Source organism: Adiantum capillus-veneris, chromosome 5 (genome assembly GCF_014529385.1).
Source record: "Adiantum capillus-veneris isolate H3 chromosome 5, ASM1452938v2, whole genome shotgun sequence".
Taxonomy (NCBI): domain Eukaryota; kingdom Viridiplantae; phylum Streptophyta; class Polypodiopsida; order Polypodiales; family Pteridaceae; genus Adiantum; species Adiantum capillus-veneris.
The window spans coordinates 171,884,390-171,900,851 of record NC_140935.1 but is presented as its reverse complement, the minus strand read 5'-3'; positions in this window follow the sequence as shown (position 1 = coordinate 171,900,851).

Below are 16,462 nucleotides of genomic sequence, written 5' to 3'. Positions count from 1 at the left end.
ACTCATAACTCAAGATTTACATAACAAAACTGCATTTTACATAGGAGGGGTGTTGGGGCATCATTGCTAAGCTCTAGGGTGCATTCTGGGCTAGAAACGATTATGTCAAATCTGCCTTGTAGATAATAAGCGCGATTTAAGCAAGTGGTCAAAAGGGGGATTTGAGGACATGGGCAAGTGTGTTCAGATGTTGCCTACCCCTCCTATAGCTTGTTTGGACTTTGCTTTCTTAGTGAATCGATGAGATTTACTTGGGGTGTCGTAGTTAGCATTTGCTACCTGACATGCAACTGATTGTGTTTTGAGTGGGTTTTTTGAGAGATTCACAACCTCTTGTAGACTCCACATACTAGTTGAGTCGACTCCGTTCCACGGTATGACATTTATGATCATGGTTCTCACTATCACTACAATAAGATAGCAAGGTTTGGCATTCGGGGAGCCCCACATTTTGGCACCGTTGTTGGAGATGATGTGACCTAAACTAGGAGAAAATCTGAGTGTTGAGTAGTTTTATCTAAAATTTCCTCCAGGTTAGATTGGAGTACAAAAACCAACTTTTAGAATCCGCATAGGTGAGATGTGTCTACTTCAGCTATGTAGAGGTGTATTGGGAGTATTCATACTCGCCAAGGACCTTTAGGCTTAGATTATATATTTTTTCAGTGGTCGATAGCTTAGAATATGTTAGAGTCTAAGTATTGACACACTTTTCAAGCTAAAAACAAAGAAAAAACAGTGTTGGTTGATGTGTAGGAGTAGGGTATGTAGGAATCAAGGAAGGTTTTCAATCCATCTCATCCTCTGAATTTCAGAGTTTTCAAGTACGGGACTCATACGGTGAATTTAAAGCTTCAAAATAGCATTTCTAGTCATCACTAATCTTGGAAAGGCTATAGCAACCTACAGGTAAGTCAAAAATCAACTTTCAGGAAAATTTTCAAAGTTTGGCAAAAAATTAGCTTATTATCTCCCTAGTGATAGATGCATGCAAAAGTGATTTTTACTAGCTAAAAGTGCTTGCATTAGCTTGTATAAGACTTGATTGCCAACAAACTCCCAAAAAAGTGCAGATTCTCTCTTGTACATAATAAGCGCTTTTTTTCTTAGGCTTGAAATTGAACTTTTTTCACATGAATATCTTGTTTGGGTAATAGGTTAAAACTTTTGTGAAGGCACAAGTGATTTAAAAGCAATTGGAAGACGGGAAAATTGAGAAACCCATGGGATTATTGGAGAATGTGATAGTCAGCTATTGTCGAGTTGACTACCAACATACTTTTTCCATTGAGCAATTTGGGAAAATTTTGAACTATGAAATCATTTTGGGACAACCTTTCATAAGACAAATAAAGTTGGTCCAAGATTGGCCCGAAACGACTATCTCTATTTGAAACACGTTGGATCAACTACACGGGTGAACTTGAAATACCATTCATATAAAGATGTGTTAAGGACATCAATCCAGGAATTGGATTCAAATACTTCAATTGAAACCAAACTACCACCATGCTGGAGAAAGACATGCCAATTTGGATGTGTGGAGCCTCCAAGAGTGGTAGTATAACAAGAGAGGATTTCGTTTTAGATTGAGAGGTAAATGATGTTGAGGATATGGAGGAATCCTTTCCAAAACATTTGTTGAAACCATTTGAGTGGACTCAGATTTTGGCCACAATGGATGTATGCATTAACATATCTACCCCCACACTATTTTCTGATGAGGAGGGATACGACCTAATTCTTGTCGAGATGGTATCATTGAACTGATCAAGGAATAACAGGTTTTCTTTGATCACTACTACCATTGGAGGAGGAAACACTCACGACTAGGGAATATGACTCCAAAAAGGAATAGGTTAGGGCCAAATTGTTACTCAGGGGAGGGGAGGAAAAGTTTTTTTAGTTTTTGAGTCAACATCAAGACGTCAACATAGATATTGTAGGAAATGAGAAAATAGACTCAAAAGGAAACAACAAGAATAAAAAATAAGGGGTACAACTCAGTTCTGGATGATGGTAGATGCAAAAGATTGCATCAAGGACAAGATAACAAGTAGATATCCTATCTATGGAAAGGGGAAAAGCACGAACTGACAAAACAAAACCAAATCAGAACCAAGCAAACGTAATGAAACCAAAGAAAAGGAATTTCCAATGACCAAAAAAGAACAAAAAGTAAAGTACAAGGAATTGAAACAAACCTTAAAGGAGGTCTAGACCACTGAAATAGAATCTGAAATTGATAAACTAGGAGAGCAATCAGTGTTCCATCAAATTATAAGAAGTATACTCTGCAAGATTGACGGATCATAGTGGAGCAACTAATGAGACAACCCAGGTAACTTGGAAAATATAATGAGGGACCTAAAAGTGCAATCCTAATTGACGTAGCGAAGCCTAAAAAGGAATCAAAGCCATTGTACGTAGCTACGGATTCGTCTCAAAAAGACAAGGGAATCCTCATTAAAACTTTGAAGGAGTACATGGATGTCCTTTGCTTGGTCTTACAAAGATCTCAAGGGAGTAGATCCTACAATCTGTTAGTATACTATCCCTATGAGAGATTATGCCAAACTGAGTAGACAAAGACCCTCCACATACAATGAGACATTTGCTAAAAAGATCAAGGGAGAGATAGAGAAACTCAAGGAAGTTGAATTCATCTATGAAATTGAACAGAATAATTGGGTATTGCCAATTGTGGTAGTATCAAAAAAATAATTTAAAACTTAGAATGTGTATTAACCTCAAAAAGGTGAATGTAGCTACCATACAAGATAACTATCCTCTTCAAAACATTGATCATGTTTTGGAGCGGGTAGCTAGAAAGGAAGCTTATAGCTTCTTGGATGGATTTTTTCGATACAACCAGTTGGCCATAGATCCAAAAGATCAACATAAAACTGCTTTTGCCATGGAATGGGAAATTTTTGCATATAGAGTCATGCCATTTGGACTTACCAATGTACCAACAACATTCTAGAGGCTAATGAGACATGCATTCAAAGAGTATCTATGGAATTTCATAGAAGTTTATAAGGATGATTTATGTGCATTCTGCAAAAAGAAATGACTGTTTTGAGCACCTCAAATACGTCTTTGCGAAATTCCGTCTACATAGGATTTGCTTAAATCCTGAGAAGTGTGTATTCATGGTTAAAGAGGGCAAAATTATTGGAAATATTGTATCAAAAAATGTCATTGTTAATGACATGGAGAAAGTGGTAGCAATTGCTGAGATGCCTAGACCAACGAGTGTCAAGGAAGTTCATGCATTTATGGAGCATTGCGGCTACTACCATAAATTCATCTACATGTATGTTTTCATTGGCAAAACCCATTATGGACTTATTACTCACTTTGAATGGATGGAGGAATGTAAAGATTCCTACTAGTGCTTTAGATACATTCCTTACTGAGGTTGGGCATGCAAATCGCCCTGAGCTTCAAGCATTTTTCACAACCCAACCCGATTTGGAAACCACCTTGACCCTCCACTCTCAATCTCTTGAGCACATTACTTCATACATTTCCACGTGCATGGGGAGATTCATTGTTGAGTTACCAAACCGGCCAGAGCAATGGGTCCCTGAAGGCCTTCTCCACCACATCTACAAAGGGGACAAGCCATTTCATCAGCGGCTTGCACACTTTGCCACCATAGCACAACCCGCCGAACAATATGTGCGGCTTGAAGCTGATGATGTGCGAGCAATGTGTAAGGGAAGGATCGGAAACACTTTTTTCTCTGTTTAGGCCATAATGATCTTCCTCCTTCACGAGTGCCCAGCAGGCCCTGACATAGTGCTACCACACTTGCAGATCGGCGGGGTACTGGCTGATGTGAAGGACCCCAAGCCCGCGGCCATTGACTCATCCACAGAGGAGAGGACGCTTGCCTTGACCTACCCTGTAGGGATTCAAGGCCTCTTGGAGGCCTCTCCATTTGTTGGTTCATCCTCGGGACCGCCAGAAGGAACCACCACTTGGGATTCCATCCCTGAGGTAGAGATTACCCGCTTCTCCTCCATTGTGGTGGGTGGGGAGGAGTTTGTGTTTATGCACGATCTGGAGAAATCCTTTGAGCTTCGCATGGATGAGTGTTTTTCCATCCTCGATGCCCATGGCAAGTTTGAGGTTGATACCACCACCTCCCATGACGATGATCTCCTACTGCCCATGGGGAATACTTTGGCGGACACAGTGGCGATCACACAAGCCGAGGTGGCAGCGGCCGAGCAGGCCAAGGTCTCTGAGGAGGATTTTGTGGCCGTGAAAGCCATGTGTTTGGCTAAACGCGCAAGAGTGGATTCACCACCACCTGCTGCAACACCTGTTTTGCTTGATCCAAAGGGGAAGTCAAGTGTGGATCTTTACTTGCACCGGGATGCCGATGAGGAGGATCGTAGACAAGAGGTATAGATGGTCACTTACATTTGATTGTTACAAATGATTTTGTTAATGTTATATCATAATTCTATGCCATATCTCAGAAAACCTATGTTTTGTAGGATGTTCTGGAGGTTGACGCCTGGGCGCAACGGTCAGGGGGGAGGAGGACGCCGTTCGGACCTCAAGCGGCACTTGCTCACTACCTCGGCACACTTCCCACTGGTGTCGTGGTGTTTGTCCATGCCAACTACTCTCCCAATGGTCGTTACAACATTTTTGCTCTCCGTTCACTCTCCAAGGCGTTGTGTTTAATAACACTTGCCCAAATGGCCAACCTTGTAGTGCTTGTAAAGAAAGATTTTGCAATATCCACTTTCGGTGTTAACTTTCGTGGGCGCCTTATTGCCCATGTCGGCATGAACCAAGCTGTAGGGGTTAATGACACCCTTGAAATCACAACCACTTTACTTAACAGGGAGCCACCCCAAAAGGCCAAGTGCCAGAAAATTGTAATTTGAAAGATCCGAAATCAAAAGCCGGATATCATGTAAAGCATTGATTTCTTTAATGAAACTACTTTTTGCTGTCTATGACTCTTTCTTGCAAGGTTTTGAATTTCTTATATGTTGGGCTTCCATTGTGTATGAGAAGCACCATAATTTTCGCTATGACTACTAAAGGGTTTGGCAGGCATTAAAATTAATAAAATGCATACTTTGTTATATCTAGGATTCCAAAGTTATGGATGTGCCTAGTAAAGGGCTTGGAAGTCCCTAAAATATGCCGCCACAAGGGCGCGCATTGGGGCCTTCCATCAGCAGATGAAGTGTGCAAATGCGCGCCCTTTGGCAGATGATTTTGGACCCATCTATGAGCATACCCAGGTGCAAAACAGAGTGACAAGACATTAATACCCAATTGCAAAACAGAAAGACATGCATACCCAGGTAACCTTAAGCCCATCTTGCCCCAGATACCTAAAGTTGTATTAACAAACCACAAGAGTAAACTATGTGGCAATATCTAGCCCATTTTGGAGTATAGGACTGACATGGACTAAGGGGGGATGATTGCCAAAAGCATCTATGCTAATTGAAGCATTAAAGCAAACAAAACATACTTATTGCTTGTCAAAATTGTCTGGAAACCACTGAAAAGTGTTTGCAAAGCACTAGAAAAGGCTGCCACAAGGGCGCACATTGTATCCATCCATAGGCCTCTGGAAGCCCCAAATGCGCGCCCGTGTGGCAGCCAGTTTGGGGGCATTCCAAGCCATTTTCAACACTTTGTAGATGCTTTTGCCATGCAATAGTGAGTCACATAGCATGGATACATTAGGAAGTGCACGCCCCACTTAGCCAAGGTGCTAAACGTAGGCAATTTTTCACAATAACAAGCTAATGGCTACATACATACAATAGAAGGTAGACAAAACTTGGACCAGTGCTACATCACATGGTACAAAATTAAAACAATACAATGCGCAGTGGGGTATACAATAAAAGACGCTTATATTCAAGTTCTTCCCAATACAATGCACAGAGTGGGGTATACAATCAAAAGACGCTTGTATTCAAATTCTTCCCAATCTTGGAGTTCCGTAAATACAAAAAGGTTTGATGCCTAATTACAAGCTACTCCTCATGGCGCAAACGGCGAGCAAGCTGCATATCCTTGGGCATAATGGTTACACGCTTTGCATGGATGGCACAGAGGTTAGAATCCTCGAATATGCTAGTTAAATATTGCTATGCTTCCTCTTGGACTGCCTCTATGGCCACGACGCCCATCCGAAACTGAGTGTTGTACAATTGCAAAACCTCCCTACATAGCCTTGCAAAAGGGTCCCTCTGAATCAAGAGCTCGGTGCTCTTTTGATAGTGTCGAATCTCCGCAAAAGCACGGCTGCTCTTTCGTACCTTCTGAGGTCGACGTGGAGGTGCATTTTTGGCACGAGTTGGGGCAGCTTGCTTCCTCTTCTTGTAGACAATGCTCTTTTTCTTTTTTTTTCTGCACAGGCACTTCCAACACCTCATAATCTGGTTCCACCCACTCTCCATCTGATTCGTGCTCTTCACTATTGAGCAGATGTGATGGTGTAGGTCCACTCCCTTTCGGAAGTGTCTTACCCCCAATAGACATGTGAGCCTGATAAGTTTGTATTTGGACGCCAACCCATGGGGCATCTTCATCCGTTTGCGTCTCTTCGGAGCCTTCTGACGGTTGCTTTTGGCTGTTTGTTTCTTTTCCTTGGTCGCTCGCATCCTCCCTGTTGCCATCAGAATCATTGGAGTCCGATGAATAGACAACAAGGCGATGCTTCCTTCTCTCTTTTGTAGATGTAGAGGACTGGCCATGCTGATTTGAAGCTCCAGCTTCTTCTGTGTGGACTTCACCTTGAGCTTGTGAAGTTCCAGCTTCTGTTGCTGTACCTTTGAGTCGTTGGCCATCCGAACCCTCTGGATATGAAATCTTAGCCGTTTGTTTTGTTCTTTCCATGATAGCACCTAGAATGGAAAATGACAAAATGAGCGCCTTCAACCTTTAAATAGGTTTTTTTGAGATTTGGGCCCTTTCACACTATGTGGCCAATTGAGTGAAACTCAGATAAACCAATTGAATTTAACAACTAAACCTGGATCATGCGGACGGTTGACGCGACGCCCAAACGCTGCCTTTTCGATACATAGTTGCACACCAAGCTTCATGGCCCAAGGACGCTCGCGAGCGTTTCCACTTCTCGGATGTTGCAGTACGGGAGGCATTGCGTAACTGCTTTGCTAGCATCGACTCTCTTGCTTTATCAATAGTACGAGTTCTCCCAAAGGTGTGCCTAAAAAACCAGTTAAACATCTCTTGGAGGTAGTTGGAGTGTGAACTACCACCACCATGCCGAGTATTCTTGAAGTAGAATCCTTTTGCTCGATAGTGAGACTTCTCCATGCCTTGTGTACTCCATATATCAAGCGAATCATAGCGGTCCATGAAGTATGCACCATGCGCATAGAGAATGTGCTAAAACAACCAAAAAGGAGATAAACCAATAGAAAAGTTGCACTTTCAAACATTGCATATGTATTAAGTCCGTTAAAACAAACCATGTAGTGTGTAATCTTGCTTTCAGACCATCCGTCCTTAGTGGCCTTTGTGAATTCATAAAGCACCTTCTTGAACTCCTCTCGCTGCTCAACGGTGGTGCTTGAAAGATTCATCAATTGCACAACCTTTTGAAAGGATGACCATACTAGCTTGCGTTGGTTAGCAACCTCCACATTGGGATATTTTTCCGTCGTGCATGAACACAAATCTTTCCACAACCCCCACCGCTTCTCACTTGCTAGATCGACACTTGCCTTGGATACCTGCATTGGAGACTTTGACATCTTCTTGAAAAATCGACGTGCCTTGGCTCCATTCATGGAAACCTTCTGTGCCACCTCATATGTCTTCTCCCTACAAGTCTCTGCTACAATGTTCACCCTTGATCGGTGACATCCAATCTCATTAAGGAGCGTCTCCACCCCCTGCAAGGAGTCTTTTGACTGTTGAAGGTGATTCATTGTGAAAGCTTAATCAATGTGATGCTTTAGGATCCTATCAAATATTCGCATAAACGCATGCAATGTACAAAAGTGAACATTGTTGAGGGAGAAGGGAATTATGGGGTTCCACCCAGGATCTTTGCTATCCCTATTGGGCACTTGCAGCATATCACATGAAAGAACCGAAGTTTGCCACTCCCTATTTATATGGTCATCATTATCTTCGTCCTGACCTTCCACTTGAGTTGCTCGACTTCTCTTGTGCCCTTTCGTACTGAATGGACAGGGAAGTAAAGAATTTTCACCTTGTTTGCATCCAAACATGCACTTTATGGTCTTTAGATCACCACCTAAATGCCATTCAACATCAAACTCCCCACGTCCTGGAACCATGAGCTTCTCACCGTTTATTTGAGCTTTAATGACCTCTCTGACCCATGGGATTCTACTGAAAATCCATGCAAGGACTTCATGTGTCTCTTTCGGAACTTCAATTGCACCAAGCCACCATATATCCTTCTCTGATTGCACACTAAAAGAGGGCTTTGTCGCTTCACTCGAACTGCAAGATTGCTTGGCATAAGCTAGGGCTTCATTCATAAGCGTGATGCTCATTCTCTCCAACTTTCTCCTTTTAACAATTACACACTCATCCAACTTCAGCACGAACACAAGCTTGCCTTCAAGAACTGCCAACAACATAAAGCCTCAGAATGCATGTTATGACACATCATAGAGCATGTAGGCAACTCTAAACTAACCTGCATCACTCAAATTGTAGAAAACAACCATGGACTATTGCAATCGTATCAAGTCCACAAAGATATTGTTGAATTTGGTGTAAACAAACCCTTCGGTCTGCAACACACTGTTAGAAACAGCACCGCTTCCCTTCCCGCGGCCCTTCCTTCCTTGTGATTTGCTACGGAGCGGCTGAAGAGGCATCGTGTCTTCAATATACAAGTAGTCCCCTAATCGGTGAACAACATCTTCATTTGACACCTTCTTGGCAATCGCCACTCTGTGAGGAAGTGGGAATAGGTTTTCCGTGACTCCTCGACTTCTTAATGCATCTTTTAACACTTGATGTATTGCTTGATAGCCCTTCATACTAATTCCAACAGCATCACAAATATCCTGAACATCTAGATCAGTGACAATATTAGAAAAATCACTAAGAACTCTCTTAGTGATTGCGTCTTTCAAGTGTTTTGCCTCTGGAGCATCAAGCATCCCAATAAAATCCTCTTTGTTGAAACAAGAACGAAGTAAAGTAGCCCTAGCTGACGCAATCTCGCCGCCGCATGTTTCTTGGACGAAGTTCCTAATGCCCAAAACAACAATGATGAGCGGTATTAGACTTAAAAAACATGAGGGACAGAACATGTTACCTCATAGTTGTCACCCTTTGTTTTCTTGCACCTCCACGTGGTGTAAGAGTTTGAATTTCGGACAACTCTCGTTTCCTCACCCTACCTCCCATGGCAGTACTCTTCATGTGTGAAAGAGTATCCTCAAGCTTTTTAATTACATTTTCCTTGGTTGTGATGGTGCTCTTTGCCTCCTCAAGCGCACTAGTAGCTGTTTGCATCTGATCTTGAAGATTTTGGAAACTCCCATTGAGCAACTGCCAATGTCGCAAGTAGATCTCGGACCGCGCAATCTCGTGTTTGTTGAGTCTCTTGCAGTAGCCCAACAAACCTTGCTCTCCATTTCCAACGTATTGCAACAGTGATGGAATGTTTGTAAAAGACGGATGAACATTGAGAGAAGGATCCTTTGGATACAAGCATCCGTCTGTCCAGAGATCCACATTCTTCTCCCTTTGAGCACGGCGTTCGTTGGATGAAGGTAATGTACCCAAGCATGTTTTCTTTGTCGGAACATACTCTTGAGGTAGGCGTAGGAAAATCCCTGGAGACCTACCGCGTGAAGAGCTTGCTGGGACATTGGTCACGTCATCAAGAGGCATTGTAGGATGGAGAGATGGAGCTTGAAGGATGGAGAGATGGGTGTGTAGGTGCAGCAGCAGGTGCAAGTGCAAGGGGGATGGGTGTAGGAGAGGAGCTTAGATTAGGAGGGAAAGTTTTCAATTTTGGGGGGAATTTCCTAAAAGTTTTGGAGGGAGTAAAAAAATATTGAATTATGAGTAATTTAAGTTAAAAATATTTTTTTTAATATGTATATATGTTGGGGGTACTTTTTAGGGGGGAATAGAGTTTTTTTGAAAGTTTTTGAAAAAAGTCATTTTTTTGACCTCTTTGACCCACGGATTTGCTTAGGTGGCATGGGAGAGTTAAGAGGCCACTTACAAGTTGGCCAAAAAGCTAGAGAGAGAAGACCCCCTACCCCCCTACTTTTCAAATGGTTTACCCCCCCCTTCCCTACTTTTTAAATGGTTACCCCCCCCCTTCCCCCTACCTTTTTAGGGGTCAAAGGTGGAGGAGACCCTACCAAAATAGCCCCATTCAAAGCCTTTGTCCCCCTTAATCTTGGCAGGCTTCCTTGAAATTAGGGATTCTTACAAGGCCCATGGAGAGTCTATTTTTTTCCTAATGCTTTGATCTTAGAAGATCCATTGTACTTTCTAGCATAATATGTCTTTTTGGAGGAGATTTTGGTGGTGACCTTTATGTAGCTTTTTGAACTTTAGCTTTCATTGACTTTGACTTTTTTGTCGCCTATTCTGGCAGCTTGAGGCTTTGCATCATCTTTATATAGTCTTTGACTTCAGTTGGGCCATCCATAGGGGTTTGTACAAGGTCATGATCTTGCTTATATTCGTTACCATGTGCATCTTGATATGCATATGTGAGCTTGATCACATGTAACTGTTTGAACACTATTGGATTTGTCAGCTTTTGGCTTTGACTTGTGGAGATCAACTGAAACTTCTGTCCTTGATGATCTTCATAGAGGCATTTATCTGTAGATTTTGATGGAATCTCGATCAATTGGAAACTTCCAACAACCATATGATCTTTCAATGGTTTTTTCTTTGAAGGAGTTTGTTGACTAGAGGCTCTAGGGCTTCTAACTGACATTGAGGTTCCTGGTACTAGAGCTAAACTTGATGGATTTACAGCTCCCCCCTTCCTAGGGTCATCACTATAGCCTGCTTCATTGTAAGAGTTCAAAATTGGTTGGCTCTGGTTCTGTCTCACCTTTTGGGACTGTGAAGGTACACTTTGGGTAGCACTGTTGATGTTTGGCATCTGCAAACCTTCTACATAGTTTCCTATGTATTGTTGGGGTTAAGGCCTATGTGCCTTGATCGGTCACCCAGGTCATGGACGCCCGCCCACTATTACCCTATACTTATAGTGAGTATATTGTATAGGGGGAGCTGCCACTTCACAGTCTCCCCACCCACATCGTGTGTGTGTCTCCTTCTCTCTCTCTCTCTCACTCTCCGTCTGTGGTGCTCCCCGATCCCCTTCAATTGGTATCAGAGCTATGGTGACCGCGGAGAGCACAACGGCTTTGAGAGCTTCGAGGCGATAGCTCGCTCGCTCTCGACGGCAGAGAGATTAAGAAAGCTTGGAAGCTTTGTGAGAATGCAATGGGAGCTTGTGAGCTCAGTTGAGAGTGATGTATGCTCTTGTGGAAGCTTAGAAAGGAGTGTGGAAGATTGTGTGTAAGTGAAGGTGCTGCCCTAAAACTGTGTGCGCAGCAGCACTGTTTTCAGATTCATTTTTCTCCTTGTAGAATGCAGATCTGAGAATTCTGTTCAATATGCCCATCCATTTCGACGTGGTCTACAACTTTGCTGAAGAAACTTTTTGCAAATTCCTCACCGTTTTGCTGATATTCAGCTCAGACTGACTGTATACAGAAATTCCAGATTTTCTGTTGTCGCATTGTGTGCGAGTTTGATGCACTTTTGGAAGCACGGGAGATGCTTGAAGTTGAGTGCATAAATTCTGAGCTGAAGATGTAATTGCAGCTTGTGTTAAGATGCAATTGCAGCTTGTGTTAAGCTTGTGGTTTGAGGGTTTTTGGGTAGACTTGGGCAACGAAGTACGGAGGCGTTTACACACCACCGAGGGAGTCTCTTGAGAGACGCAGTTTTTTTGGAGCACACAGGTGGAGCTTTTTTCATTGGTTTTCACAGGATACTTTGGCAGTGATTTTGTGCTTGGATTCATGGTCTTTGCGGATGGTTTGCATATGGTTATGGCGCATGGTTGATGCCCATTATACATGCATTTTGGTGAGCACTTTCAAGTGCCGGTGAGCTCTCTTGAGAGCATTGTTTTCGCATTGATCAAGTTTCCAGATTGCAAATCTTTTGGTGCTTGCTTATGCGCGGTCACTCCGTTGTTGTATGTTGAGTGCGGATTGCCATTGTATGTGAAAATGTGGATCCATTTTGGCATTTCTACTCATTGGCATTGAGTAGTGTTATGGTTTATGGTAGAGATTGTACTTGAGTTTTTTGCTCAATTTTCAGGGGAAATTCTGTCGGATTTTTCGCAGATTCTCGCCATAGTTTGTGATCGAGTGTTTACTCTCACTTTGACAGGTTTTGTTAGTTTGGACACAGTTTTGTGTTTTTGTATCCACTCTCGCAAGAGTGAGGACTTGTATATCTTTCTTTTCTTGAGACAGTGGTTTGCTCTCGGGTGGGAGAGTCTTGTGATCTCGAGCATTGTTTGCCATAGTTTTGCAGAGCTTATGCATGTATGTTGAGTGTAGTTTGATGTGCATTGATTGCTCATTGTATTGAGCTTGCAAGACAATGGTTATTTTGTGTTGATAGCCATTGTGCGTCGAAACTCTGGCGAATTTTCCCAGGAGTTTTATGCGTATCATTTATGCGATCTAGGTAGAGATTGCGGGTTGCACTCAGCATTTGCGTGTGGTGTTCTCTGTAGGTGGGAGATTTGTGCGTGTGTATGCATCGATACCGCACAGTGTGGGCTTGGTGATTAGCTCACAGATTGCAGTGTGATACTAGAGTAGGCGAGGCTTGTATTGACATTGCGGGAGCTCTATTTTGGAGTGTGTCTCATAGGTTTTACATTGTGTTTCTGGCCATATTTGTAGACAGTTTCCAGGTGTTGTTGGTGAGGTGGTTTTGCTTTCTAGTTTGCTACATTGTGCTCATGGAAGAGACAGGTGATCGCTCAGATTATGATCTCTCCGAAATGTGCATGTTTGATGGGTCAGACTTTGCAGCATGGAGAGAGTGTATGCTTGATGCATTGACACAGCGAGGGTTGCATTGACCATTGAGTGGTGATGCAGGTAGACCTTCAAACATGTCTGACGATCAGTGGCAGGAGCTAGAGGAGATGGCACTATCTACACTCTCTTTGCACCTTGCGGAATCTGTATATGCTCTTGTTATGTATGAGACTACTTCGAGAGCACTTTGGCGCAGATTACTGTTAGGAAATAAGACGTAGCTAAATAGATAATTGAGTAGATTACTTAATGGAGAGAGACAGATTTATATACACGAGATTATAGAGTAGAGGAGAGAGAGAGAGTACACACGATATACGTGGTTCACCCAATGTGGGCTACGTCCACGGGAAAGCAGCCACTCAATGGCTTTAGTACTTCAAAACAAGAAGTAGTTTACAAAGGGATTATACCCTTAATGGAGCTCCCGCCTTGCTTCACTCTCACCACCTCACACTCACCTTGTTGCATCACCTTCACACTATGAAATGTGTGTAGAAATGGCCTCCTTTTATAGGCCAAAAGGGGTGCCCTCTCTTATGAGAGACAACCATGTGTAGCCGCCCTTGTGCGAATAAGTCCAAATCGGACCCTCCAATCCGCCCATGTGTGGCCGCCCTTGAGAAGACAAGTCCGCTTTTGAATTCGGCCACCGGCCACCGGCCATTGACTACCGGCCACCGGCCAATCGACCGGTTGTTTTCCGACCAGTTTCCGGCCACCGGCCAGCCATAATATTCCGCCGAAAAAGAATATTCCGGCGAAAAAATAGTCTCGGGGGCCTCCGCCCCCGAGGCCTTTAAAGTTGCCCCTGATTCTTGTCCGTGAAAATTTTGGTTTCCGGTGAGTGATTTTCCTTCACGCACGATGGCTTCTCCTCATAATGGGGGCCTTACAAATGTGCGCTTTTACCACAGAAAATTACAAGGGTAAATCAGGCTCCATACTTAACAATTACATGATATGTATGATAGATCTGAGTCATCACAGACTCGTGTGAGACATGTACATTCACGAGCACGCCGACAGTTGACATGTTGGTATTGTGGTCATTCTAGACACGTTAGACGGCGCTGTTTTTGTCGTATGCGACATCGTAGGAGACATGGCAGTCTCAGAGATGTATGTAGTGATGCCATGGACTCAGTTGCTTTGATAGTTGAGGCAGATGTAGTGTCGGAGTATGCTAGTGACGGGGATGTCACTTTTACCTCGAGCTATGCACGAGATTCTATACATGTGGATAGTGCACTCCCTTCGCAGTGGTTGCTAGACGCAGATGCTATGTTTCATGTCACGCCACATCGTGAATGGTTTTGTAGCTATTCTAGCGGGATGCTTGGCAGTGTACGTTTGACCGATGGATCGGTGCATGATAGAAGGTGCAGGAGATGTGAGACTGTCACTATCGAGTGGTGCATCTTACTTGTTACGACGTGTGTGCTATGTACCAAATTTGACAGTGAGTTTGATCTTGATTGGTCAACTTAGAGATTGTGGATGTCAGATTTTGCTACGAGAGCGAGATTTTGTGATGCATTTGGGTTTGCTAGTGATTGCGAGAGGTGCCAGAAGTGGTACAGGTTACCCATTGCATGTGGATCACGGGAGAGACGATGTTGTCTCTCTGATCATGCAGCCAGGTAGAGAGCAAGAGAGCAGGCGAGTCTCTTTTGCATAGTGATGGACCTATCCAAAGAAGAAGATAAAATCCTCATTTAAAACCTTAAAGGAATATAGGGATGTCTTTGCATGGACGTATACAAATCTCAAAGGAGTAAATCTTAATATCTATCGATATACTATAAACATGCAAGATGATATCAAGGCAAGCAAACAAAGTCTCTATACTTATAAGATTTTTGCAAAAAATCTCAAGGAAGAGATTGAAAAACTCAATGAAGTGGAATTCATCTATGAAATTGAGCACACTGACTGGATGTCCCCAATTGTGGTAGTAGCAAATAAAAATGGTAAACTGCGAGTGTGAGTGAATCTCAAGATGGTGAATGTTGCAACTATAAGAGATAATTAACCTCTTTCTATTTTAGAGAGAGTGATTGGAAAAGAAGCTTATAGCTTCTTGGATGGATTCTCCGGCTATGATTAACTAGCCATTAATCCCAAAGACCAACACAAAATGGATTTTCCCACGAATGGGGAATATTTGCATATAGAGTCATGCCTTTTGGGCTGACAAATGCTCTAGCAGCATTCCAAAGGCTGATGAACCATGCTTTCAAGGAATACGTGTGAAACTTCTTATGGATGACATGTGTGTGCATTCATCAAAGGGAGTAGACCATTTTAAGCACCTCAAGAGTGTCTTTAAGAGGGGATGGTTATGGAGCGAGGCTCCCCCCCCCCCCCCCCAAAATCCCACTACCACTACCTCCCATTGCTGCCCCTTAGCACCCATCACCAACACCACACCCTAGCCCACCACTGGTGGTTAGTGGTGCTAGATTACTACCACTATGTGCCGCCCCTAATCCTACCACCACCGCCCATTTTTGCCTCTCCCTCTAGTGAAATAGCCAAGGATGTCTCCTCTCTCTCTCTCTCTCTCTCTCTCTCTCTCTCTCTCTCTCTCTCTCTCTCTACCTCCACAAAGGAATACTTTCATCACTTCTTTTACTCAACTTTTGGATGTGGTTGTGTGAGGGCCATACCCAGACTTGACCCTACTCACCTCCTTGAGTCCTCCAGACCGTCCCAGGGAATGACGTAGATCTATCTGCAGGTATCCCTCCCACTTGGGATCGACACTCAGACAGGACTCCGGCCTATCTCGAATGCCAACCCAAGGGGGTACATCCCTTCATTCAATGATTCTATCCGATTCTCATAATCAATATGTCCTTGACAGCTTTTCGCACCCAAAATCGTGGTCCTTAGTCTTGATTCTCTTGATCTTTAACTTGAGGATCTGCTCTTGCTTTCTTGTTCTCCCTTGGTTCATGGCGATAACCCCTTTTTCCTGACTAGCAAGCACGACAGTTATCACTCTCCCCTAAGAAGAGGGATCTTGCAATCCTACCTGGTCTCGCTCGTCCCCGATTACCCAATTTTATCCCACGTAGTCCTAACGTTTAACATAAAAATTTTAAATCAGCATCCGGCCATCTGACCCTCCGGATCCACCCACCCACCGAACCATTTCATGAAAATCCCTTCCCGAAGTAGTACTTAACTACTACAAAATCAGAAAGACAGTAGTCTATCAGACATCATCAAACAACAAGCAGCATGCAATCTATTACATACCCTCGTTCAAGGAAATTCATCTGGTTGTTCCCACCAGATCTTTATCTAGAAACTTTTAATTCATTTCC